Below are 25,421 nucleotides of genomic sequence, written 5' to 3' on the forward strand. Positions count from 1 at the left end.
ATTGCTTTCTTCATGACTTATACATGTTCCTATGACTATGAGATTATGCAACTCCCGATTACCGGAGGAACAATTTGTGTGCTACCAAACGTCACAACGTAACTGGGTGATTATAAAGGTGCTCTATAGGTGTCTCCGATGGTACTTGTTGAGTTGGCATAGATCAAGATTAGGATTTGTCACTCCGATTGTCGAAGAGGTATCTCTGGGCCCTCTCGGTAATGCACATCACTATAAGCCTGGCAAGCAATGTGACTAATGAGTTAGTTGCGGGATGATGCATTACGGAACGAGTAAAGAGACTTGCCGGTAACGAGATTGAACTAGGTATTGAGATACCGACGACCGAATCTCGGGCAAGTAACATACCGATGACAAAGGGAACAACATATGTTGTTATGCGGTTTGACCGATAAAGATCTTCATAGAATATGTGGGAACCAATATGAGCATCCAGGTTCCGCTATTGGTTATTGACTGGAGATGAGTCTCGGTCATGTCTACATAGTTCTCGAACCCGTAGGGTCCGCACGCTTAATGTTCGGTGACGATCGGTATTATGAGTTTATGTGTTTGGATGTACCGAAGGTAGTTTGGAGTCCAGAATGAGATCGGGGACTTGACGAGGAGTCTCAAAATGTTCGAGATGTAAAGATCTAAATATTGTACGACTATATTCGGACATCGGAAAGGTTCTGAGTGTTTCGGGTATTTTTCGGAGTACCAGAGAGTTACGGGAATTCGCCGGGGAGTATATGGGCCTTATTGGGCTTTAGGGGAGAGAGAGAGGGAAGGCCGCGCGCCCCCCAAGGCCTAGTCCGAATTGGACTAGGGGGAGGGGCTGCGTCCCCTCCTTCCTTCTCTTCTCTCTCCCCTTCCTTCTCTCCTACTCCTACTACTTGGAAAGGGGGGAATCCTGCTCCCGATGGGAGTAGGACTCCCCAAGGAGCGCCATGGTAGAGGGCCGGCCCTCCCCCTCCTCCACTCCTTTATATACGAGGGAGGGGAGCACCCCATAGACACACAAGTTGAGCATTGATCTCTCTTAGCCGTGTGCGGTGCCCCCTCCACCATAATCTGCCTCGGTCATATCGTAGCGGTGCTTAGGCGAAGCCCTGCGTCGGTAGCATCATCATTACCGTCATCACGCCGTCGTGCTGACGAAGCTCTCCCTCGGCTCTACTGGATCGTGAGTTCGCGGGACGTCACCGAGCCGAGCGTGTGCTGAACACGGAGGTGTCGTACATTCGGTACTGAGGATTGGTCGATCGTGAAGACGTACGACTATATCAACCGTGTTGTCATAACGCTTCTGCTTTCAGTCTACGATGGTACATGGACAACACTCTCCCCTCGTGTTGATATGCATCACCATGATCTTGTGTGTGTGTAGGAATTTTTTTGAAATTACTGCGTTCCCCAACAGTGGCATCCGAGCCAGGTTTATGCGTAGATGTTATATGCACGAGTAGAACACAAATGAGTTGTGGGCGATACAAGTCATACTGCTTACCAGCATGTCATACTTTGGTCCGGCGGTATTGTTGGATGAAGCGGCCCGGACCGACATTACGCGTACGCTTACGCAAGACTGGTTCTACCGATGTGTTTTGCACACAGGTGGCTGGCGGGTGTCAGTTTCTCCAACTTTAGTTGAACCGAGTGTGACTATGCCTGGTCCTTGTTGAAGGTTAAAACAACACTAACTTGATGAAATATCGTTGTGGTTTTGATGCGTAGGTAAGAACGGTTCTTGCTCAGCCCATAGCAGCCACGTAAAACTTGCAACAACAAAGTAGAGGATGTCTAACTTGTTTTTGCAGGGCATGTTGTGATGTGATATGGTCAAGGCATGATGCTATATTTTATTGTATAACATGATCATGTTTTTGTAACGGAGTTATCGGCAACTGGCAGGAGCCATATGGTTGTCGCTTTATTGTATGCAATGCAATCGCCCTGTAATTGCTTTACTTTATCACTAAGCGATAGCGATAGTCGTAGAAGCAATAGTTGGCAAGACGACAACGATGCTACGATGGAGATCAAGGTGTCGCGCCAGTGACGATGGTGTTCATGACGGTGCTTTGGAGATGGAGATCAAAGGCACAAGATGATGATGGCCATATCATATCACTTATATTGATTGCATGTGATGTTTATACTTTATGCATCTTATTCTGCTTTGATTGATGGTAGCATTATAAGATGATCTCTCACTAAATTTCAAGGTACAAGTGTTCTCCCTGAGTATGCACCGTTGCCAAAGTTCGTCGTGCCGAGACACCACGTGATGATCGGGTGTGATAAGCTCTACGTTCACATACAATGGGTGCAAACCAGTTTTGCACACGCAGAAATACTCGGGTTAAACTTGACGAGCCTAGCATATACAGATATAGCCTCGGAACACTGGAGACCGAAAGGTCGAGCGTGAACCATATAGAAGATATGATCAACATAGTGACGTTCACCATTGAAAACTACTCCATCTCACGTGATGATCGGACATGGTTTAGTTGATTTGGATCACTGATCACTTAGATGATTAGAGGGATGTCCATCTAAGTGGGAGTTCTTAAGTAATATGATTAATTGAACTTTAATTTATCATGAACATAGTCCTGATAGTATTAGCATATTGATACGTCTCCAATGTATCTATAATTTATGAAGCATTCATGCTATATTTCTATGCATTTTGAATGATTATGGGCTTTATTATACACTTTTATATCATTTTTGGGACTAACCTACTAACCGGAGGCCCAACCCATATTGCTGTATTATTGTCTGTTTCAGTATTTCGAAGAAAAGGAATATCAAACGGAGTCCAAACGGAATGAAACCTTCGGCATCGTGATTTTTTGGAAGAATATCATCCGGGGGGCTTGGAGACCAAGTCAGAAGACCCTCGGGAGCCCAGGAGATAGGGGGCACCCCCCTACAGGGCGCGGCCCCCTCGAGCACCTTCCGACCGACTTCTTTCGCCTATATAAGCATACCTACCCTAAAACCATCGAATATCAAGATAGATTGGGAGTTCCGCCGCCGCAAGCCTCTGTAGCCACCAAAAACCTCTTGGGAGCCTGTTTCGGCACCCTGCCAGAGGGGGAATCCATCACCAGTGGCCATCTTCATCATCCCGGCGCTCTCCATGACGAGGAGGGAGTAGTTCACCCTCGAGGCTGAGGGTATGTACCAGTAGCTATGTGTTTGATCTCTCTCTCTCTCTCTCGTGTTCTCGACTTCACATGATCTTGATGTATCGCGAGCTTTGCTATTATAGTTGGATCTTATGATGTTTCTCCCCCTCTCTACTCTCTTGTAATGAATTGAGTTTCCCCTTTGAAGTTATCTTATCGGACTGAGTCTTTTATGAGAACACTTGATGTATGTCTTGCCGCGTTTATCTGTAGTGACATTGGGATACCATGTGCCTCTTGATGTATGTTTTGGTGACCAATTTGCGGGTTCTGCCCATGAACCTATGCATAGGGGTTGGCACACGTTCTTGACTCTCCGGTAGAAACTTTGGGGCACTCTTTGAAGTACTTTGTGTTGGTTGGATGAATCTGAGATTGTGTGATGCATATCGTATAATCATGCCCACGGATACTTGAGGTGACAATGGAGTATCTAGGTGACATTAGGGTTTTGGTTGATTTGTGTCTTAAGGTGTTATTCTAGTACAAACTCTTTTATAGATCGATCCGAAAGAATAACTTTGAGGTGGTTTCGTACCCTACCATAATCTCTACGTTTGTTCTCCGCTATTAGTGGCTTTGGAGTGACTCTTTGTTGCATGTTGAGGGCTTGTTATATGATCTATCTATGTTATTATTGTTGAGAGAACTTGCACTAGCGAAAGTATGAACCCTAGGTCTTGTTTCCTATCATTGCAATACCGTTTACGCTCACTTTTATCATTAGTTACCTTGCTGTTTTTATTATTTTAGATTACAAAAACCTTTATCTACCATCCATATTGCACTTGTATCACCATCTCTTCGCCGAACTAGTGCACCTATACAATTTTCCATTGTATTGGGTGTGTTGGGGACACAAGAGACTCTTTGTTATTTGGTTGCAGGGTTGTTTGAGAGAGACCATCTTCATCCTACGCCTCCCACGGATTGATAAACCTTAGGTCATCCACTTGAGGGAAATTTGCTACTGTCCTACAAATCTGTGCACTTGCAGGACCAACAACGTCTACAAGAAGAAGGTTGTGTAGTAGACATCAAGCTCTTTTCTGGCGCCGTTGCCGGGGAGGTGAATGCTTGAAGGTATATCTTTAGATCTTGCAATCGAATCTTTTTGTTTCTTGTTTTATCACTAGTTTAGTTTATAAAAGAAAACTACAAAAAAATGGAATTGAGTTTGTCTCATACGCTTCGTCTTTTTAATATCTTTCGTGAGAATAATGGAATGGAAAATTGTGCTCAAGTGCTAGAAGAAGAATTACATAGAATGCTTGGCACGAAATATTTGTATGATGAGCATGATTGCAATGTTGTTAGTATGAATTCCTTGAATATCCATGATGCTAATGATATGCAAAGCCACAAGCTTGGGGAAGCTATGTTTGATGAATATGATATTTTTAGTCCCCCAAGTTTTGATGAGAATATTTATTTTGATGATAGCATGCCTCCTATTTATGATGATTATATTGATGAAAGTGGGTTTGGAAGAGTGTCAACTTTAGAAAGTAGTGATCCCACTATTTTGGAGGATGTTGAATCTTATTGTGATGAACATGAAAGTGGATTTGAAAGAGTGTCAACTTTATTTAGTGATGATTCCACTATTTCGGAAGAGGTTCCTATTGATTATGAGAACAAAGTTGCTATCTATGATGATTATTGTGATGACTTGTATGCTATTAGGAATAATGATAACCATGAAACTTGTCATCATGATTTCAGTTTTCAATTGGATTATGCCTCACATGATAATTATTTTGTTGAGTTTGCTCCCACTACTATTGATGAGAAGAATTTTGCTTATGTGGAGAGTAGTAAATTTTCTATGCTTGTAGATCATGAAAAGAATGCTTTAGGTGCTGGTTATATTGTTGAATTCATTCATGATGATACTGAAAATTATTATGAGGGAGGAACATATGCTTGTAGGAATTGCAATAATGTCAAGTTTCCTCTCTATGTGTTTCAAGTTTTGAAGCTATGCTTGTTTTACCTTCCTATGCTAATTGATTATTGTTCCCATAAGTTGTTTGCTCACAAAATCCCTATGCATAGGAATAGGGTTAGACTTAAATGTGCTAGTCATATGCTTCATGATGCTCCCATTGTGTTTCAATTCTTATCTTTTATGTGAGTATCATTGCCATCATCATGCCTAGCTAGAAAGGCATTAAAGAAAAGCGCTTGTTGGGAGACAACCCAATATTTATCCTTACTGTTTTTTGTGTGTTCACATGATTATGCTACTGTAGTAATCATGTTTTATAGCTTTTATTTCAATAACGTGCCAAGTAAGACCTTTAGGATGGCTTATGGTGATAGTTGTGTTGATCCTGCTGAAAATCAGAAACTTTTGCACCCAGTAATTTAGTTTTTTTAATTCACAGAAACGTGCTTCTGATCTGATTCTTTTTGCTCTGGATTGGTACACAAATTTCTTAGGACTTCCTAATTTGGTAGGATTTTTGGAGTTCCAGAAGTATACGTTTGATATAGATTACTACAGACTGTTCTGTTTTTGACAGATTTTGTTTTCTATGTGTTGTTTGCTTATTTTGATGAATCTATGAGTAGTATCGCAGTATACGAACCATAGATAAGTTGGAATACTGTAGATATTACACCATTATGAATTTAGAATGAGTTCATTACAGTACCTAAGTGGTGGTTTTATTTTCTTATACTAACGGAGCTTACGAGTTTTCTGTTGAGTTTTGAGTTGTGAAGTTTTTTAAGTTGTGGGTAAAGATTCGATGGACTATGGAATAAGGAGTGGCAAGAGCCAAAGCTTGGGGATGCCCCGGATGGCATCCCCTCTTTCGTCTTCGTTCATCGGTAGCTTTACTTGGAGCTATATTTTTATTCGCCACATGATATGTGTTTTGCTTGGAGCGTCATTTTCTTTTGTTAGTATTTGCTTGCTTTTAGTTAGAATAGTGTTTTGCATATTTAGTTTCAATAAAAAAGTCAAGGATAGTCTTTGCCATGCTTATTTTGCTAGTATACATGTTGCTGTTTGAAAACAGAAAGTTTACCGCTGTTGCAAAAATTCCCTAGAAAAGTCAGAGAATGGTATAATGTTGAAACCTTTTGCATAATGAGCTCTGATAAATCTACTACAGTGGTAATTTTATTTCATAATTTTTGGAGTTAGGGAAGGATGGATACTCTTGCATTCTTTACAGACTGTACTGTTTTGACAGATTGCTATTATGTTTGCATTGTTTGCATATGTTTGCTTGTTTAATGATTATATTTGAGGATAGGAGTATTAAATATGCAGAGGCATTTAGTATGAAATGTTGAATAATAATTTTAGTGATTTGTTACAGTAGAAAATGATAAGGTTTTGCATTGGTTTATACTAACCTACCTCACGAGTTCTTGTTGAGTTTGGTGTGGATGAAGCTTTTGATAAAAAGAGAAACCATGATATGAGAGGAATTAAGGATACACAAAAGTTCAAGCTTGGGGATGCCCAAGGCACCCCAAGATAATATTTCAAGAAGTATCAAGCATCTAAGTTTGGGGATGCCCCGGTAGGCATCCCACCTTTCTTCTTCAACAACTATCGGTTAGTATCGGTTGAGCCTAAGTTTTTTGCTTCTTCACATGAGTTGTGCTATCCTTGCAATGTCATTTATTTTGTTTTGCTTGCTGTTTGAATACAATACCAAGATCTGAAATTCTTTAATAAGAGAGAGTCTTCACATTAGCTACATAATTATTTAGCTACTCATTGATCTTCACTTATATCTTTTTGTAGTAGTTTTTCATTTACTCGTGTGCTTCACTTATATCCTATGAGTAAATTGTTGAATGAGTTGATTGTCATGAATCTGAAATTATATATGCCTCATTTGCTTATCCCATGGGGAGTAATGACTTCATGTCTAAGAAGTAGAGGTTGTAAATTATTGGAGGTTAGCAAGCATTGTATTGGTCATTTGAACAATTTCATGAAAGAATATTGAAGGAAGAGAGATTTCATAGATAAATATATTATTATAGACATATTTTATAGTTGGGAGCACTCATTAAGTATGACATGCTAAAGAGTTTACATTGGACAAGGAAGACAATGTAATGGGTTATGTTTTCCGACATCTCAGTTAAAGTATATTGTCATGGATCATTCAAACATGTTGAGCTTACCTTTCCCCCTCATGCTAGCCAAAATTCCTTGCACTAAGTAGAGATACTACTTGTGCTTCCAAATATCCTTAAACCCAGTTTTGCCATGAGAGTCCACCATACATACCTATGGATTGAGTAAGATCCTTCAAGTAAGTTGTCATCGGTGCAAGCAATAAAATTGCTCTCTAAATATGCATGACTTATTAGTGCGAAGAAGATAAGCTTTGTACGAACTTGTTATGGAAGCAATAAAAGCGACAGACTGCATAATAAAGGTCCATATACAAGGGGCAATATAAAGTGACGTTCTTTCGCATTAAGATTTTGTGTATCCAACCCTAAAAGCGCATGACAACCTCTGCTTCCCTTTGCGAAGGGCCTATCTTTTACTTTATGTCTTTTACTTTATGCAAGAGTCAAGGTGATCTTCACCTTTCCCTTTTTCATTTTATCCTTTGGCAAGCATTTTGTGTTGGGGTGATCCTGATATATATATCCAATTGGATGTAAGTTAGCATGAACTATTATTGTTGACATCACCCAAAGGTGAATACGTTTGGAGGCGACATTATAAGCCCCAATCTTTCTCTATGTCTGATTAAAACTTCATAACTATTAGTATTGCGTGAGTGTTAGCAATTGTAGAAGACTATATGACAGTTGAGTATGTGGAGTTTGATATTCCTAAAAATAAGATGGATTGCAATTATTTGAATGACTGAGAATGAAGTTTGCTAGTTTTCAGGAAAGTTTATGGTGTATGCTTTGACATGTGAATTGCTTGTTACTTTATCGTGAGAAGTTTTATGAGATGAACTACTGTTATGAAATATTATCATGCTAGAAAAGGTGATTGAAATTACCATTGATCAAACTTGTACACCTTCTAGCATTCACACTTCATAAATTCTTTCTTTATCATTTACCTACTCGAGGATGAGTAGGAATTAAGCTTGGGGATGCTTGATACATCTCCAACGTATCTATAATTTATGAAGCATTCATGCTATATTACTATGTGTTTTGAATGATTATGGCCTTTATTATAAACTTTTATATCATTTTTGGGACTAACCTACTAACCGGAGGCCCAGCCCATATTGCTGTTTTATTGCCTATTTCAGTATTTCGAAGAAAAGGAATATCAAACGGAGTCCAAACGGAATGAAACCTTCGGCATCGTGATTTTTTGGAAGAATATCATCCGGGAGGCTTGGAGATCAAGTCAGAAGACCCTCGAGGAGCCCAGGAGATAGGAGGGCGCACCCCCCCTACAGGGCGCGGCCCCCTGTCTCGTGGCCCCCTCGAGCACCTCCCGACCGACTTCTTTCGCCTATATAAGCCTACGTACCCTAAAACCATCGAATATCAAGATAGATCCGAGTTCCGCCGCCGCAAGCCTCTGTAGCCACCAAAAACCTCTCGGGAGCCCGTTTCGGCACCCTGCCAGAGGGGGAATCCATCACCGGTGGCCATCTTCATCATCCCGGCGCTCTCCATGACGAGGAGGGAGTAGTTCACCCTCGGGGCTGAGGGTATGTATCAGTAGCTATGTGTTTGATCTCTCTCTCTCTCGTGTTCTCGACTTCACACGATCTTGATGTATCGCGAGCTTTGCTATTATAGTTGGATCTTATGATGTTTCTCCCCCTCTCTACTCTCTTGTAATGAATTGAGTTTCCCCTTTGAAGTTATCTTATCGGATTGGGTCTTTTATGAGAACACTTGATGTATGTCTTGCCGTGTTTATCTGTGGTGACATTGGGATATCATGTGCCTCTTGATGTATGTTTTGGTGAGCAACTTGTGGGTTCCGCCCATGAACCTATGCATAGGGGTTGGCACACGTTCTTGACTCTCCGGTAGAAACTTTGGGGCACTCTTTGAAGTACTTTGTGTTGGTTGGATGAATCTGAGATTGTGTGATGCATATCGTATAATCATGCCCACGGATACTTGAGGTGACAATGGAGTATCTAGGTGACATTAGGGTTTTGGTTGATTTGTGTCTTAAGGTGTTATTCTAGTATGAACTCTTTTATAGATCGATCCGAAAGAATAACTTTGAGGTGGTTTCGTACCCTACCATAATCTCTATGTTTGTTCTCTGCTATTAGTGGCTTTGGAGTGACTCTTTGTTGCATGTTGAGGGCTTGTTATATGATCTATCTATGTTATTATTGTTGAGAGAACTTGCACTAGCGAAAGTATGAACCCTAGGCCTTGTTTCCTATCATTGCAATACCGTTTACGCTCACTTTTATCATTAGTTACCTTGCTGTTTTTATTATTTCAGATTACAAAAACCTTTATCTACCATCCATATTGCACTTGTATCACCATCTCTTCACCGAACTAGTGCACCTATACAATTTGCCATTGTATTGGGTGTGTTGGGGACACAAGAGACTCTTTGTTATTTGGTTGAGGGGTTGTTTGAGAGAGACCATCTTCATCCTACGCCTCCCACGGATTGATAAACCTTAGGTCATCCACTTGAGGGAAATTTGCTACTGTCCTACAAACCTGTGCACTTGCAGGCCCAACAACGTCTACAAGAAGAAGGTTGTGTAGTAGACATCACATATCTATGTTGTAGATCAATAGCTCGCATTTAGCTCCCCATTTATTTTGATATGGTCCTAGAGAAAAATAAGTTGAAAGTTGATAGTAGCAATGATGCGGACTTGGTCCGTGATCTGAGGATTATCCTTATTGCTGCACAGAAGAATTATGTTGTTGATGCACCGCTAGGTGATAGACCTATTGCAGGAGCAGATGCAGATGCAGACGTTATGAACGTTTGACAAAGCTTGGTATGATAACTAATTGGTAGTTTAGTGCACCATGCTTTACGGCTTAGAACCGGGACTTCAAAAATGTTTTGAATGCCACAGAGCATATAAGATGTTCCAAGAGTTGAAATTGGTATTTCATACTCATGCCCGTGTCGACAAGTATGAGACCTCTGATAGTACTTTGCCTACAAGATGGAGGAGAATAGCTCAACCAGTGAGCATGTGCTCAGATTGTCTGGGTACTACAATTACTATAATCAAGTGGGAGTTAATCTTCCAGATAAGATAGTGATTGACAGAATTCTCTAGTCACTATCACCAAGTTACTAGAACTTCATGATGAACTATAATATGCAAGGGATAATAGAAACGATTCCCAAGCTCTTCGCGATGTTGAAATCAGCGAAGGTAGAAATCAAGAAAAAACATCAAGTGTTGATGGTTGACAAGACCACTAGTTTCAAGTAAAAGGGCAAGGGAAAGAAAGGGAACTTCAAAAAGGAATGGCAAGCAAGTTGTCACTTCCATGAAAAAGTCCAAAGCTAAAGACCTAAGCCTGAAACTGAGTGCTTCTACTGCAAGAGGGAATAGTCACTGGAAGCGGAACTACCCCAAATAATTGGAGGATAAGAAGGATGGCAAAGTGAACAAAAGTATATTTGATATACATGTCATTGATGTGTACTTTACTAGTGTTTATAGCAACCCCTCAGTATTTGATACTAGTTCAATTGCTAAGAGTAGTAACTCGAAACGGGAGTTGCAGAATGAACAAAGACTAGTTAAGGGTGACGATGTGTGTTGGAAGTGGTTCCAAGATTGATATGATCATCATCGCACACTCCATATACTTTCGGGATTAGTGTTGAACCTAAATAAATGTTGTTTGGTGTTTGCGTTAAGCATGAATATGATTTGACCATGTTTATTACAATACAATTATTCATTTAAAATCAGAGAATAATTGTTGTTTTGTTTACATGAATAAAACTTTGAATGGTCATACACCTAAGGTGAATGGTTTATTGAATCTCGATCGTAGTGATACACATATTCATAATATTGAAGCCAAAAGATGCAAAGTTAATAATGATAGTGCAACTTATTTGTGGCACTGCCATTTAGGTCATATTGGTGTAAAGCGCATGAAGAAAAACCATGCTGGTGGGCTTTTGGAATCACTTGATTATGAATCAGTTGATGCTTGCGAACCATGCCTCATGGGCAAGATGACTAAGACTCCGTTCTCCGGAACAATGGAGCGAGCAATAGACTTGTTGGAAATAATATATAATGATGTATGCAGTCTGATGAGTGTTGAGGCTCGCGGCAGGTATCGATATTTTCTGACATTCATAGATGGTTTGAGCAGATATGGGTATATCTACTTGATGAAACATAAATTTGAAACATTTGAAAAGTTCAAATAATTTCAGAGTGAAGTGAAAAGCATCGTAACAAGAAAATAAAGTTTCTACGATTTGATGGTGGAGGAGAATATTTGAGTTACGAGTTTGGTCTTCATTTGAAACAATGCGGAATAGTTTCGCAACTCACGCCACCTGAAACACCATAGCGTAATGATGTGTTCGAACATCGTAACCGTACTTTATTAGATATGGTGCAATTTATGATGTCTCTTACCGATTTACCACTATCGTTTTGGGGTTATGCATTAGAGATAGCTGCATTCACGTTAAACAGGGCACCATCTAAATCCGTTGAGATGACACCATATGAGCTGTGGTTTGGCAAGAAACCAAAGTTGTCGTTTCTTAAAGTTTGGGGTTGCGATGCTTATGTGAAAAAGTTTCAACATGATAAGCTTGAACCAAAATCGGAGAAGTGCGTCTTCATAGGATACCCAAAATGTTGGGTACACCTTCTATCACAGATCCGAAGGCAAGATCTTTGTTGCTGAGAATGGATCCTTTCTAGAGAAGGAGTTTCTCTCAAAAGAAATGAGTGGAAGGAAAGTAAAACTTGATGAGGTAATTGTACCTGCTCCCGAATTGGAAAGGAGTTCATCACAAAAATCAGTTCTAGTGATGCCTACACCAATTAGTGAGGAAGTTAATGATGATGATCATGAAACTTCAGATTAAGTTACTACCGAACCTTGTAGGTCAGCCAGAGTAAGGTCCACACCAGAGTGTTATGGTAATCCTGTTCTAGAGGTCATGTTACTTGACCATGACGAACGTACGAACTATGAGGAAGCGATGATGAGCCCAGATGCCGTGAGATGGCTTGAGGCCATGAGATCTGAGATGGGATCCATGTATGAGAACAAAGTATGGACTTTGGTTGACTTGCCCGATGATCGGCAAGCCATAGAGAATAAAATGGATTTTCAAGAGGAAGACGGACGATGATAGTAGTGTTACTATCTACAAAGCTAGACATGTCGAAAAAGGTTTTTGAAAAAGTTCAAGGTGTTGACTACGATGAGATTTTCTCACTCGTAGCGGTGCTTAAGTCTGTCCGAATCATGTTAGCAATTGCCACATTTTGTGAAATCTGGCAAATGGATGTCAAAACTACATTCCTTAATGGATTTACTAAAGAAGAGTTGTATATGATGCAACCAGAAGGTTTTATCAATCCTAAAGGTGCTAACAAAATGTGCAAGCTCCAGCGATCCATCTATGAACTGGTGCAAGCATCTCGGAGTTGGAATATACGCTTTGATAAGTTGACCAAAGCATATAGTTTTATACAGACTTGCGGTGAAGCCTGTATTTACAAGAAAGTGAGTGGGAGCACTATATCCTTTCTGATAAGTATAGGTGAATGACATATTGTCGATCGGAAATGATGTAGAATTTTCTGGAAAGCATAAAGGAGTGTTTGAAAGGAGGTTTTCAAAGAAAGACCTCGGTGAAGCTGCTTACATATTGAGCATCAAGATCTATAGAGATAGATCAAGACGTTTGATAAGGTTTTTCAATGAGTACATACCTTGACAAGTTTTTGAAGTAGTTAAAAATGGAATAGTCAAAGAAAGAGTTCTTGCCTGTGTTGCAAGGTGTGAAGTTGAGTAAGACTCAAAGCCCGACCACGGCAGAAGATAGAGAGAGAATGGAAGTCATTCCCTATGCCTCAGCCATAGGTTCTATAAAGTATGTCATGTTGTGTACCAGACCTACTGTATACCTTGCCCTGAGTTTGGCAAGGGATTACAATTTTGATGTAGGAGTAGATCACTGGACAACAGTAAAAAATTATCCTTAGAGGACTAAGGAAATATTTCTTGGTTATGGAGGTGATAAGGAGTTCACCGTAAAGAGTTATGTCGATGCAAGCTTTGACACCGATCTGGATGACTCTAAGTCACAATCCAGATACATATTGAAAGTGGGAGCAATTAGCTAAAGTAGATCCGTGCAGAGCATTGTAGACATAGAAAAATTTGCAAGATACATACGGATCTGAATTTGACAGACGCGTTGACTAAATTTCTCTCACAAGCAAAACATGATCACACTTTAGTACTCTTTGAGTGTTAATCACATGGTGATGTGAACTAGATTACTGACTCTAGTAAACCCTTTGAGTGTTGGTCACATGGCGGTGCAAACTATGGGTGTTAATCACATGGTGATGTGAACTATTCGTATTAAATCACATGGCGATGTGAACTAGATTATTGACTCTAGTGCAAGTGGGAGACTAAAGGAAATATGCCCTAGAGGCAATAATAAAGTTGTTATTTATATTTCCTTATATCATGATAAATGTTTATTATTCATGCTAGAATTGTATTAACCGAAAACTTAGTACATGTGTGAATACATAGACAAACAGAGTGTCACTAGTATGCCTCTACTTGACTAGCTCGTTGGATCAAAGATGGTTAAGTTTCCTAGCCATAGACATCAGTTGTCATTTGATCAACGGGATCACATCATTAGAGAATGATGTGGTTGACTTGACCCATTCCGTTGGCTTAGCACTTGATCGTTTTAGTTTACTGCTATTGCTTTCTTCATGACTTATACATGTTCCTATGACTATGAGATTATGCAACTCCCGATTACTGGATGAACACTTTGTGTGCAACCAAATGTCACAACGCAACTGTGTGATTATGAAGGTGATCTATAGGTGTCTCCGATGGTACTTGTTGAGTTGGCATAGATCGAGATTAGGATTTGTCACTTCGATTGTCGAAGAGGTATCTCTGGGCCCTCTCGGTAGTGCACATCACTATAAGCCTTGCAAGCAATGTGACTAATGAGTTAGTTGGGGGATGATGCATTACGGAACGAGTAAAGAGACTTGCCGGTAACGAGATTGAACTAGGTATTGAGATACCGATGATTGAATCTCGGGCAAGTAACATACCGATGACAAAGGGAACAACATATGTTGTTATGCGGTTTGACCGATAAAGATCTTCGTAGAATATGTGGGAACCAATATGAGCATCCAGGTTCCGCTATTGGTTATTGACTGGAGATGAGTCTCGGTCATGTCTACATAGTTCTCGAACCCGTAGGGTCCGCACGCTTAACGTTCGGTGACGATCGGTATTATGAGTTTATGTGTTTTGATGTACCGAAGGTAGTTCGGAGTCCCGGATGAGATCGGGGACATGACGAGGAGTCTCGAAATATTTGAGATGTAAAGATCGATATATTGGACGACTATATTCGGACATCGGAAAGGTTCAAAGTGATTCGGGTATTTTTCAGAGTACCGGAGAGTTACGGGAATTCGCCGGGGACTATGTGGGCCTTATTGGGCTTTAGGGAGAGAGAGAGAGGGCAGGCCGCGCGCCCCCCCAAGGCCTAGTCCGAATTCTACTAGGGGAGGGGCTGCGTCCCCTCCTTCCTTCTCTTCTCTCTTCCCCTTCCTTCTCTCCTACTCCTACTACTTGGAAAGGGGGAATCCTGCTCCCGGTGGGAGTAGGACTCCCCAGGGCGCGCCATAGTAGAGGGTCGGCCCTCCCCTCCTCCACTCCTTTATATACGGGGGAGGGGGCACCCCATAGACACACAAGTTGATCATTGATCTCTCTTAGCCGTGTGCGATGCCCCCCTCCACCATAATCCAGCTCGGTCATATCGTAGCGTTGCTTAGGCGAAGCCCTGCGTCGGTTGCATCATCATCACCGTCATCACGCCGTCATGTTGATGAAGCTCTCCCTCGGCTCTACTGGATCATGAGTTCGCGGGATGTCACCGAGCTGAACGTGTGCTGAACACGGAGGTGTCGTACGTTCGGTACTGAGGATCGGTCGATCATGAAGACGTACGACTACATCAACCGCGTTGTCATAACGCTTACGCTTTCGATCTATGAGGGTACGTGGACAACACTCTCCTCTCTCGTTGCTATGCATCACCATGATCTTGTGTGTGCGTAGGATTTTTTTTGAAATTACTGCGTTCCCCAACACAATTTGCATCTACAAAACATGTAGGACTATCGTGGCAATTCACCTTTGTTCTTGATGGTTCTTCGGTTGCTTGCAGGAATTCGAACCTCGTTGTTCAGGTTGACCTTGCCTACGGCAAGGTCAATAACCATAGGAGATTGGTTTAGCGACTGTCGAGGCGTATCGTCGGGTACGGTATAGCCGGATCGTCAAGGTCAAATCCATCAAGTCGATAGTTATCCCCACTCTTATCGAAAGATCGGGCCGCCATCACATCAAGTGGTATCAGTTTTCAGGTTCATCGATGAGAGATTTCCAGTTATTACTAGATTAGTTTATTTTTCTATCCCATAAACAAGAAAAAAGCCAAAAAAAAAAATATTAGGTTAGTTCATCCATTACACCTACTTCCTCCGTAAACTAATATAAGAGCGTTTAGATCACTACTTTAGTAATCTAAATGCTCTTATATTAGTTTACAGAGGGAGTACCTTTTTAGCCTTTAGCAATTTTTGCATCTAGTATTTGTGTGGTTGAATTCATTATAGAATTAGTGCTGGCTTAGATTTGTTTGGGAAAACATTGTCTACTGGATAGAACTCGTTTTTGTCCATCATATTTTCTGCTGCAAGCTCATCTGTCGTGTGATAAAAAAAGCAAGATTGCGATCGGTTGTTTCCTATTTTTGTTGACTCCGGACGCCCTGATTATCCTTTGCTACAATATGCTACTCTGCATTACATATTCTGCACGCACAGCGACGTCCCATCCGTCCACGCTTTCCACTTCACGGGACACCAGACGTCCCGGAAAACCGTATCTGCTACTCCGCACAGTTCATTAGTCCAACTCCACCCCACAAATCCAAACGGACGTCCGGTTTGGACGGATTTTGTTTTTTTGGACGGCAATGGGTTTGTCCATGTCCGCCGTGATCCATTGGATCGTGGGTGCGTCCAGCGCGGCAGCACCCTAAATCATGTCCGGGATAGATATGATAAAGAAGAGAAAAACTAAAAATAAAATGACTTTAAAAAGTAAATAAACGCAGTTAAAAAAACTTAAAACATAGTTAAGGGGTTATGGTCACATAACGGCCAGTTTCACGGTCACTTAATGGCCCAGTGCCATAATTAACATATAAATAAAATAAAATAAACACCACCCGCGTGCTCCTGGCGCGCCCGTCGCGCCCGTCGATGTCCTGGCCGTCACCGTCTTCAGTGGCCGCCTGTGTCGTCGTCGTCGCTGACGAGGTCGACGTAGTCCGACAGTGTCCGGAGGTGGGCCGGCGGTTCGTGGTGTGCCGGGGCAGGCTGGAAGGTGGCCATTGCCTGCACCACCTCCTCCCGTGGCGAGGCTTCGCGCTCCGGTGACCGCGGCGGCGTCGGGCACTAGTTCACACCCCCCACGCTGTCAGCCATCTCCGGAGCCGTGCACGACTAGCTCCAGTGCTGGCCCACCAGGTCCGGGTGGAACGTGGCCACCGGCGCCTCCTCCATCACCCCCTCCGCCGCCACCATCTCCAGCTCGGGGATGGCGACATCACCGGCCGCGGAGAGGGCCGTCATCTCCTCGAGTCCCTCCCATTGCGCTCGTCGTGCGTGCGCATGGAGTCCTCCATGACACGCGCCATGAGACGGGCCTCCTCCTCCGCTGTCATGCGAGGAGGTGGTGGTGGCGACGAAGACGGGGAAGGCGACGGCGTGGGCATGAGGCCGCGCACCCGCGTACGCCCGTGCACCTCCCGACGTGCCCACCGCAGCCCCGACACCGTGCCAGCGAAGTAGGACGCGCGCCGCACGTCGTGCTTGTCCAGGAGCTACGTGTCCCAGAGCATGGAGTCGGGGGCGTACATGTCGTCGTAGTAGAGGTCGTCGGGGAGGAGGCGGCGGTGGCGTTTGATCTCATCGCGCCGCGCACGGCTGCTCATCAGTACCGGCGGGATCGGGACCCGGTCGGCGGAGAGGTGCCAATTGTTGGGGAGGTGCATGTCGCTCCACGGGACCGACGTCCTCGTCTCCTAGTACCGCCGGCATACGTCCATGGACAGGTACTGCCGGTCGCGCTCGCCGGCGGCCCTAGGGGCGATGGTGAAGGGGGCAGGCGCGGGGGGTCGACGGGAGGTGCGCGGCGGTGATGCGGGCTCCTCCTTCTTCATGGAGCCGCGGCGGCGCCCCGAGGAGGAGCCGGCCTCGCGGTCGTGCTTCCCCTTGCCGTGGTTCCAGAAGGCCATGGTTGCGAGGCGGCCGGCCGACGAGTTCGAGGCTAGGGTTTCGGTGCTGTCCGGTTTCGAGGAGGCCGCGGGGTGGAGTGGGAGAGTGGACGACGACCGGTCCACGGGTTTTCATTTAAGAAGGACCGCGACTGTTCGACTGGGCGGATGACAGGCGGGGCCACCCGCGCATGCACATTAATATGGGCGGGTGGGAGGTAGGTGGCCGCCTACCACACGGCCCCACGCGGACGAGGCGCGCGTCCGTTTGGTGTCCGCCGCGATGCAAACCCGGAGCATGTTTGCGCTCGAAATGGGTCGGTCCGGACACAAAACTGATCAGATAGGTCTGGGCCGTCGCGCGCTGGGCCGACCAGTTTGTCTCTTTTATTCTAAACGGACGGGGTCAGCCAGAAAGAAGTCGCACGGTGAAGTTGGCCTTACACGGAGACGCAAGACGTCGGACATTTTGCAGTTTGTGTCTGCCCCAAGCCCTATATATACACCACACATCCAGCCTACCATCCAGCGGCGCTGATTTCCTTACCCGGTTTCACTTGCATGAATGTAGCTCACGCTCCATCACCGTGAACCGTGGCTTGTTTTATCTGGTCAGCTTTTGCAGCTCTATTAGCACACGGGTTACAACAAAGACAATCATTCAAGTTCCTGTTAATAATACAATCCGAAGTCAAAATTCTGCCTAGATCCATACAGAGGGTCCACCACAGGGAAAGCGCTAAGGCGGTTGGAGGCGACCGCGAGGCGATCGTGCTTCAACGCTAGGTTTAGGGTTTTCTGCTGGGGGTGCTGCGCTTCCGACGGCGGCTGGGTGTGTGACGGCGCAGCCTAGGTGCGGGTCGGCGGCGCGTTCTCCTCCGCCAGGGCGGGGCTGATGGCGGTGAGGGTGTGCGAGGGGACTGCGGCCGCGAAGGGTGACCATCCTTCCCGGGACTCGACGGCGGCGGTGATTGCGGCCACTCTGACGAAGAAGGCCGGGGACTCTGCGAGTCGGGGAGCTTCCAAGTCCCCGGCCGAGTGCAAAACACCGGACCCGGCGGCAAGTCTCTCTGCTAGGATGGGGGGATGGTTCTTCTTGACAAGGAAGCCGACGGCCTGGTCTTTGAGGAGGGTGATCAATCTCTCTCCAAGGCTCCGAGATGGTCGGCGGTCGGCAAGGTATGCTCGCAAAAACCAATGAAAAGGACCATGCTGGAGAGAACCATGCCCCGTGCTTGGGGATTGCATAAGGAGGCGAAGTTCAGAGACATGGGATCCAATATATTTGTGGTTCACTTTGGGTCTAAGGGCGATTGGAGGCATGTCCTCCACAACGGGACCTGGTAGTTTGATTTTTCAGTTCTGATCATGAAAGATTACGAGGGTGGAGTTAGGCCATCAGAGATGGTGTTCGATAGGATTGACATCTGGGTTCGGGTGTGTGACTTACCACCGGACAAGAGGACGGAGAAGTTCGGGAGAGCTCTTGGAAATTGGCTGGGGCAAGCAGTGAAAGTCGATGTTGATGCTGAAGGTATTGCCAGAGGACAGAATCTCAGAGTTAGGACATCAATATATGTCTTCGAGCCGCTAATCCGCTGTTTCAACCTAAAAAAGTCCAAGGATGATTCGGAGGGCACATGGTATGACTTCCATTACGAAAAGATCCCCCACTTATGTTTTGATTGTCGAAGGCTGGTGCATGTGGGCGGGGTCTGCTCCCCTCCAGATGATACTTCTGTTCATTGGGGTGAATGGAAGCGTGCCTCGCCGGGGAAACCTCATCCCATGAAGGAAGGAGGGACTAGTGGAGCGGCCAGCAGCAGCAACAGTTTTGCTAGCACGCATGGTGCTGATGGGCAGGCCATGAAGAGTGAGGCTGCGCGGGTGCGTGATCTTCCCACTAAGCGTGCCTTGACTACTGATTTTGCTGCCTCTGCTGCAGTTCGCACTGGCGGCTATATCAGACAGGAGAAGGGAAGGCACGACGAGGATAGGCCGAGGGCGGCTGGTTATGCTTCCTCCCGACAGGGTAACTTGAGGCATGGGCTAGAGCAAAAAAAGGAGCGTGATCTCCGGGAGAAACTAATGGAGCAGAGTAGTGGGCGGCCACGAGGTGCTGATCGTGAGGATAACTATGATAGGAGGGGAAAAGGTCACCTATATGATTACCCTTCTGATTACTACGATGAGAAGCTGCAGAGCTACCGGGTCCGGGAAAATGACAACATGGGCGTACCCGTTATGCATGGCAGATCCAATATGCATGGTGAGAGACGACGTCAGAAGGAGCACTACATGCGGAAGCACCGGATGGAGACTGATTTGCATGGTGGCTCGTTCTCATGGGGCAGGGTTCTGACAGTAGGAAAAGAAGGCCAAAGCAGCTTTGGGTTGCCAAGGGGGACTTTGACAAGCAGGGAGCCAGTGATGAGTTCATTCGTGATACAAGACGCAAGACGTCTTCAGTGTTTGACCGCATCAGTGAAAAGGATGGATCGGCGGACCCGGACAGCCGGGCCCGCCGGGAGCAATGAATCTCTTGGCCTGGAACTGTCGAGAACTGGGTTTGGACTCGACAGTTGGCGAACTCCGTGACCTGATTCGGTCACACAACCCAGCGGTGGTGTTCTTGAGCGAAACGAAGAAGAAGGCTCGGGCTATGGAGAAACTAAAATGGAGTCTTGGCTTTAGAAAGGGAGTGGCTGTGGATTGCAAGGGGATGAGTGGGGGCACAGCCCTATGGTGGAGGGATAATGTGCAAGTGACGGTCCGGCCGTGGTGCCAATATTTCATGGATGCAGCGGTGGACTTTGAAGGAAACTCCTTTAGGATCACTGGATTCTATGGGGAGCCTAGAACAGACTTAAGATCAAAATCGTGGGATGCACTTCACTTTCTTCGGCGACAAGACGACCGTCCATGGATTGTCCTCGGAGATTTTAATGAAGCACTTTTGCTAACCGAGCAACATGGTGGAAATCTGAGAAGCTTTGTTCAGATGGATGCTTTTAGGGAGTGCTTGGCCGACTGCGGCCTCGCTGACTTGGGGTTTCATGGGTACCCTTTTACATGGGATAATCGCCTGGAAGGAATGGACAATATTCAGGTGAGGTTAGATAGAGCTGTTTGCAATGATGGCTTCCTTGGTTTGTTCCCACATACTTCAGTTGAACATGTCATAACCGAGGAATCAGACCACAACGCTATTGTTGTCAAGGCACGGGAGACGGCTCTTGATCATGACCGAACTACACCAAGGCAGTTTATGTTTGAGGAGATGTGGACCAAGCACGAGGGTTATGATCCCATGATGACTGATACTTGGAACAATGTGGCGCCTTTTGGTCTTGGAGCTAGGAACTTGTGCGAAAAGCTAAAGGCTGTGGCTGCAGATCTTCAGCAATGGGGATGTACTGTTTTTTGTTCAGTGCGGCGTCAAATAAGAAAATTGAAGACTGATCTCGAGGATGCCCGGCAGCGCGCGCTTGTGTCCGGTAGCTCACTGGAGGTCCGGGACCTTGAAGGCCAGCTGCGTGAGCTTTATGAGTGGGAAGAAATAATGTATAAGCAGCGGTCGCGTGTGGGCTGGCTGAAGGAGGGTGATCAAAATACGAGTACTTCCAGAAACGTGCGAGCCACAGGAGAAGAAAAAATACGGTGCATTCACTACTAGGGAAAAGCCTAGCAGCAGCGCGGGTTTTGGCCCTCTTAGTAGCGCGGGTACCGGTGCTACTAATAAGGCGCTACAGCTAACGTATAGCAGTAGCGCCTGTTGACCCACGCTACTGCTACACATGAATAGCTGCAGCGCTCTTTAGAAAAAGACGCTACTGATATTATCTGCAGCGCCGTTTACAGGGAAGCGCTACTGGTAAGTCGGCGCTACTGCTAAATCCCCCCTCGCTACTACTAGTTTTATTAGTTTTTTTCCCTGCATATTTGTTTTGCATTTGAATAGGCTTTATACAATAATCTTTAGCATATCATCCACATACAAATGTAATCATAGCATATACATACAATTAGTCTCATCAAATCATGTCATCATCATAATCATCATCCAACACAAAGTGGTCTCTCGTCATCAATCTCGAAAATAGCGATACAAGTCTCGATTACTTGCAAATACATCGTCATCCATCTAAAAAATGATATACGCGAGAATAGCTATCACTTTGAGTACATGAGTTCGTATTCCTCTCTCGCATTAGCGTGAACCTAAACTAAGTACTGCGTGTCGCTCGGAAACCGAAAACCGGTACACCTGGGCCTGACACTCCGGCCACTTGTCGTATATATACTCCTGGCGTAGCACTTCTTCGCCATCTATGATCTATGCACCTGCATCGTCACATGAGTCGATAATATGCAACATATATAGTTGAGCAACAGAAAGAGACAGACTTGGCAAAAATAGAAACAACATATCATAAGCATAAATAACAAAGTTCATCGTACCCAAAATGACCTAACTAGAGTGATTTTTGCTAGTCGAGGAGGAGGACGGTTTAATTACATCACAAATAAAGTTTCACCGTGCATAACTCAAAGTTTTGTCATAAAAGAAAGTATGGACTAAACAGACACATTGTCATATATCGACAATCACTCCATCATGTCGTGCCATCCATCCAAGTCAGGGAGATAGTCATCAAGCTTAGTGAAAGGCTTCATGTCGAGACGCTGAGAGGCTATCCATGTTCGGACGTCTTCCCGCGACATTTGTCCTTCTGCATGGAACATCCTGTTTTTCCAACGACCTCATTCATAATGATTTGGGCAAGTTCGCGCTGGATGTTATAGAACTCAGCTCGAAGTCGATGATCCTTGATATCTCCTATGTCCTTTGCCCATTGCAGAATATGGGCATCGCCAGATCTAGGTGCCATGTGAAGGTTCTGGTGATCCCGTCGGTACTCCAGCATGTGGTGTAGGACATGGAATCCATCATTAAGAGAATCGTTTGGTTGCTGGATGCAACAGAAGTCGGTCTTATGGCTGAAGGCGGCCCTGCCGCCCCTTCTCTTCTTGTCCCTAACCTCTCCACCCCTTGCTTGGTAGTAAAACATAGCACTGTCGAGAACATCTTTGATGTGGGTGTAATCCTTTTTGTGAATGTTCTTCGATGAGTCCAAGTAAAGAGCGTGGGAGAATCAGGGGTAGAGGATGATGAGGACGGCGCGCCTGCCGCTGCGCAAAATAAGTACACCTCAAATTAATTAGCCCTCACCATGCTAATGAATTATTGAAATCGAAGGAAGGATAGCAGCGCGGATGACTTACACGGGATGATAAGGCACGAGAATCGCCTTCTTGTCCTTATTGGCGAGCATGAAACTGATGATGTAATCCCTCGCGTATTCACGATGCTGTGAACAGACTCCCAAGGAGCCCTCGTGCATGTAGTACGGGTCAGCGACACAGATAAAACGTATCTGCTCAACCCCAATGATGTAGTTCATGTGCAAGGCATAAAGGCGGACAAAAGTAAAATCCAGCTTCTTCATGTGAAACATGTCGAATATGTAATCGAATCGGAGGAAGAACTTATCCGCGGGGAAGCAGTCGACGTACGACCTTTGCCGCGGAATGTTAACCACGTAGAGTGGGTATCCTGGATCTTTCGAGGTGATGAGACCTTTCTCTACCCGCAGCACATCATCATGAAGTCTCCTTAGATCGCCGAATCTGGCCCGTAGCGCTGTTTCAGGTAGGATTGGTCGACCGGGGATATGCCATTTATCCGCATCGGGGATATCTACACGGTCCTGAAGCCGAGGCTGCTGAGGCGGCTGGATCATAGAATCAGCTTTTTTGCCTTTCCTCGCTCTCTTCCTAGGCTTCTTTACCACCGGATGGTCGTCAATAACACGTTGAGACGGTAATTCAGGCACCGACTCATGATGCTCAAACCCTGAGGAGGCGCCAGTATAGACATACTGTTCAGCGCCATCGTCATCCTCATCCTCATCCATGGTGATGTCATCAGCGACTAATGGAGCCACCTGCTTACCCCGTCCGCTATCACCCAACCCGACACCCGACGCTAATTGGGTAGGTGGGGTGTTGATGTTCATACCTTGCTGAGGCTGCGTGCTCGTGGGTGTGCTCCCGGCCGCCTCCAGACGAAGCAGACTCTTTGGCCACAACAGGACCCACCCATTGCAACAATCACCAAGCCGCCGCGGGGTCTCGTCGTCATCCCCCACTAGTATTAGAGGATGCAAATTCTCGTGGCCCGGTTTGACACTGGCCACGGAAACCTTGAAGACATTCGGGGGGGATCGACCGGCTGTGGAACAATGGTTCCTTCGGCTCCATTATCGTCCCCTTCCCCACGTCCACCTTCTGTTCGCCGATGGTGTACAATATGGTGCACGGGGTTTCGTCGGCCTGCAAAGAAAAGTCTGCGACGTGAGACATCCGAAAGGCAACGAAAACGGGAGATTATACATTTATATTGAAGGGGGTCGGTGTGGCACATACTGTGAGGGCGTCGAGCTCAGCCAAAGAGGAGGCACCACCGAGCACATCCGGTGCGGCAGCCGATGCGGGAGCCGGTGCGGGAGCAGGTGCGGGAGCCGGTGCGGGAGCATGTGCTGCCAAGAAGTCAGCAAGGGGAAAGTCCTCTGCATTTTTTTTTATTTTCCCTTGTCCAAGTGTGAACGCCCGTCACCAAGAAAGTAGATATATCTGCAATCGCCTGTTTTGCGGCAGCTACCGCTGTTGCGACTGTCTAAGATGATTTCTTCTCAACCGCAATCTCAACCTTCTTGTCGATGCTTTCTTTAGTTAACCTTCAGCTTTCCTTTTTCTCCTCTGTGGTCTCACGGTAGTACTTCTTCCACGTGGCGCCATTTCCGACACCGTGCACGCGTCCATTCGACGGTCGAGTATCCATCGGTTGTTGTTTCAATATGTTCAACGCCCGGTTGAATGGAGTGTCCCACTTGGGCCTCGCCAGTGCCTCAGACGGCGAGTTGCTTTCGGCCGCAATCCGGTGCTGCTCTCTCTGCAAAAGGCACAAGGATCGTTTACAAATATGACTAACGTGTGCAGTCGAATTGATCAGAAACTAAAATTACCAGCAATCTCATGAACTCCGTAATGACCGGTGTTGTCTCATAAACCTTCTTCAGTGGGTTCCAAAGGTGGCGGGACCTAAGGACGTTACGCTCCTGCGGGACGGTGAAATCCGCCAAGGGGTCTGGGATGCCCAGACTCGCGGCTTCCGCGTCCTCCTTGGCCCATTTGGACCTCTTTCCGCCGTAACCACGGCTTCCGAGGTGGTGGGTCCCAATGTTCCTCTTTTGAAGCCCCTTCATGTACTTAGACTTTTCTTTGGCAGCTTCGGCCTCGCAAGCCTCCTTGAATATTTGAAACTGCTCTTCCGTGATTGTCGGACTTTCCTTTACAATCTTGGAGTAGGGTTCCCCGTCGTTGATCTTTGCTTTCACTCGATTTTTCCAGGCGGCCAACGCGTTGCTAAACTTGGTCATGGCGTGTTTGTTTATCTTCTTCATTGCCGGGTCCTTGTCTAGATCTTCATAATCCTTCTCATTCCGGCCCGAGAACAAGAATATCTAGTGAAACTTCTTTAGGAGGGAGCTCCTCACATTTTCTATCTTCTTTAGATTGTCATCGTTGATGGTGGCGGTTGTCCGTATGATGCAGCC

Source organism: Triticum dicoccoides, chromosome 2A, assembly GCF_002162155.2.
Source record: "Triticum dicoccoides isolate Atlit2015 ecotype Zavitan chromosome 2A, WEW_v2.0, whole genome shotgun sequence".
Lineage (NCBI taxonomy): Eukaryota > Viridiplantae > Streptophyta > Magnoliopsida > Poales > Poaceae > Triticum > Triticum dicoccoides.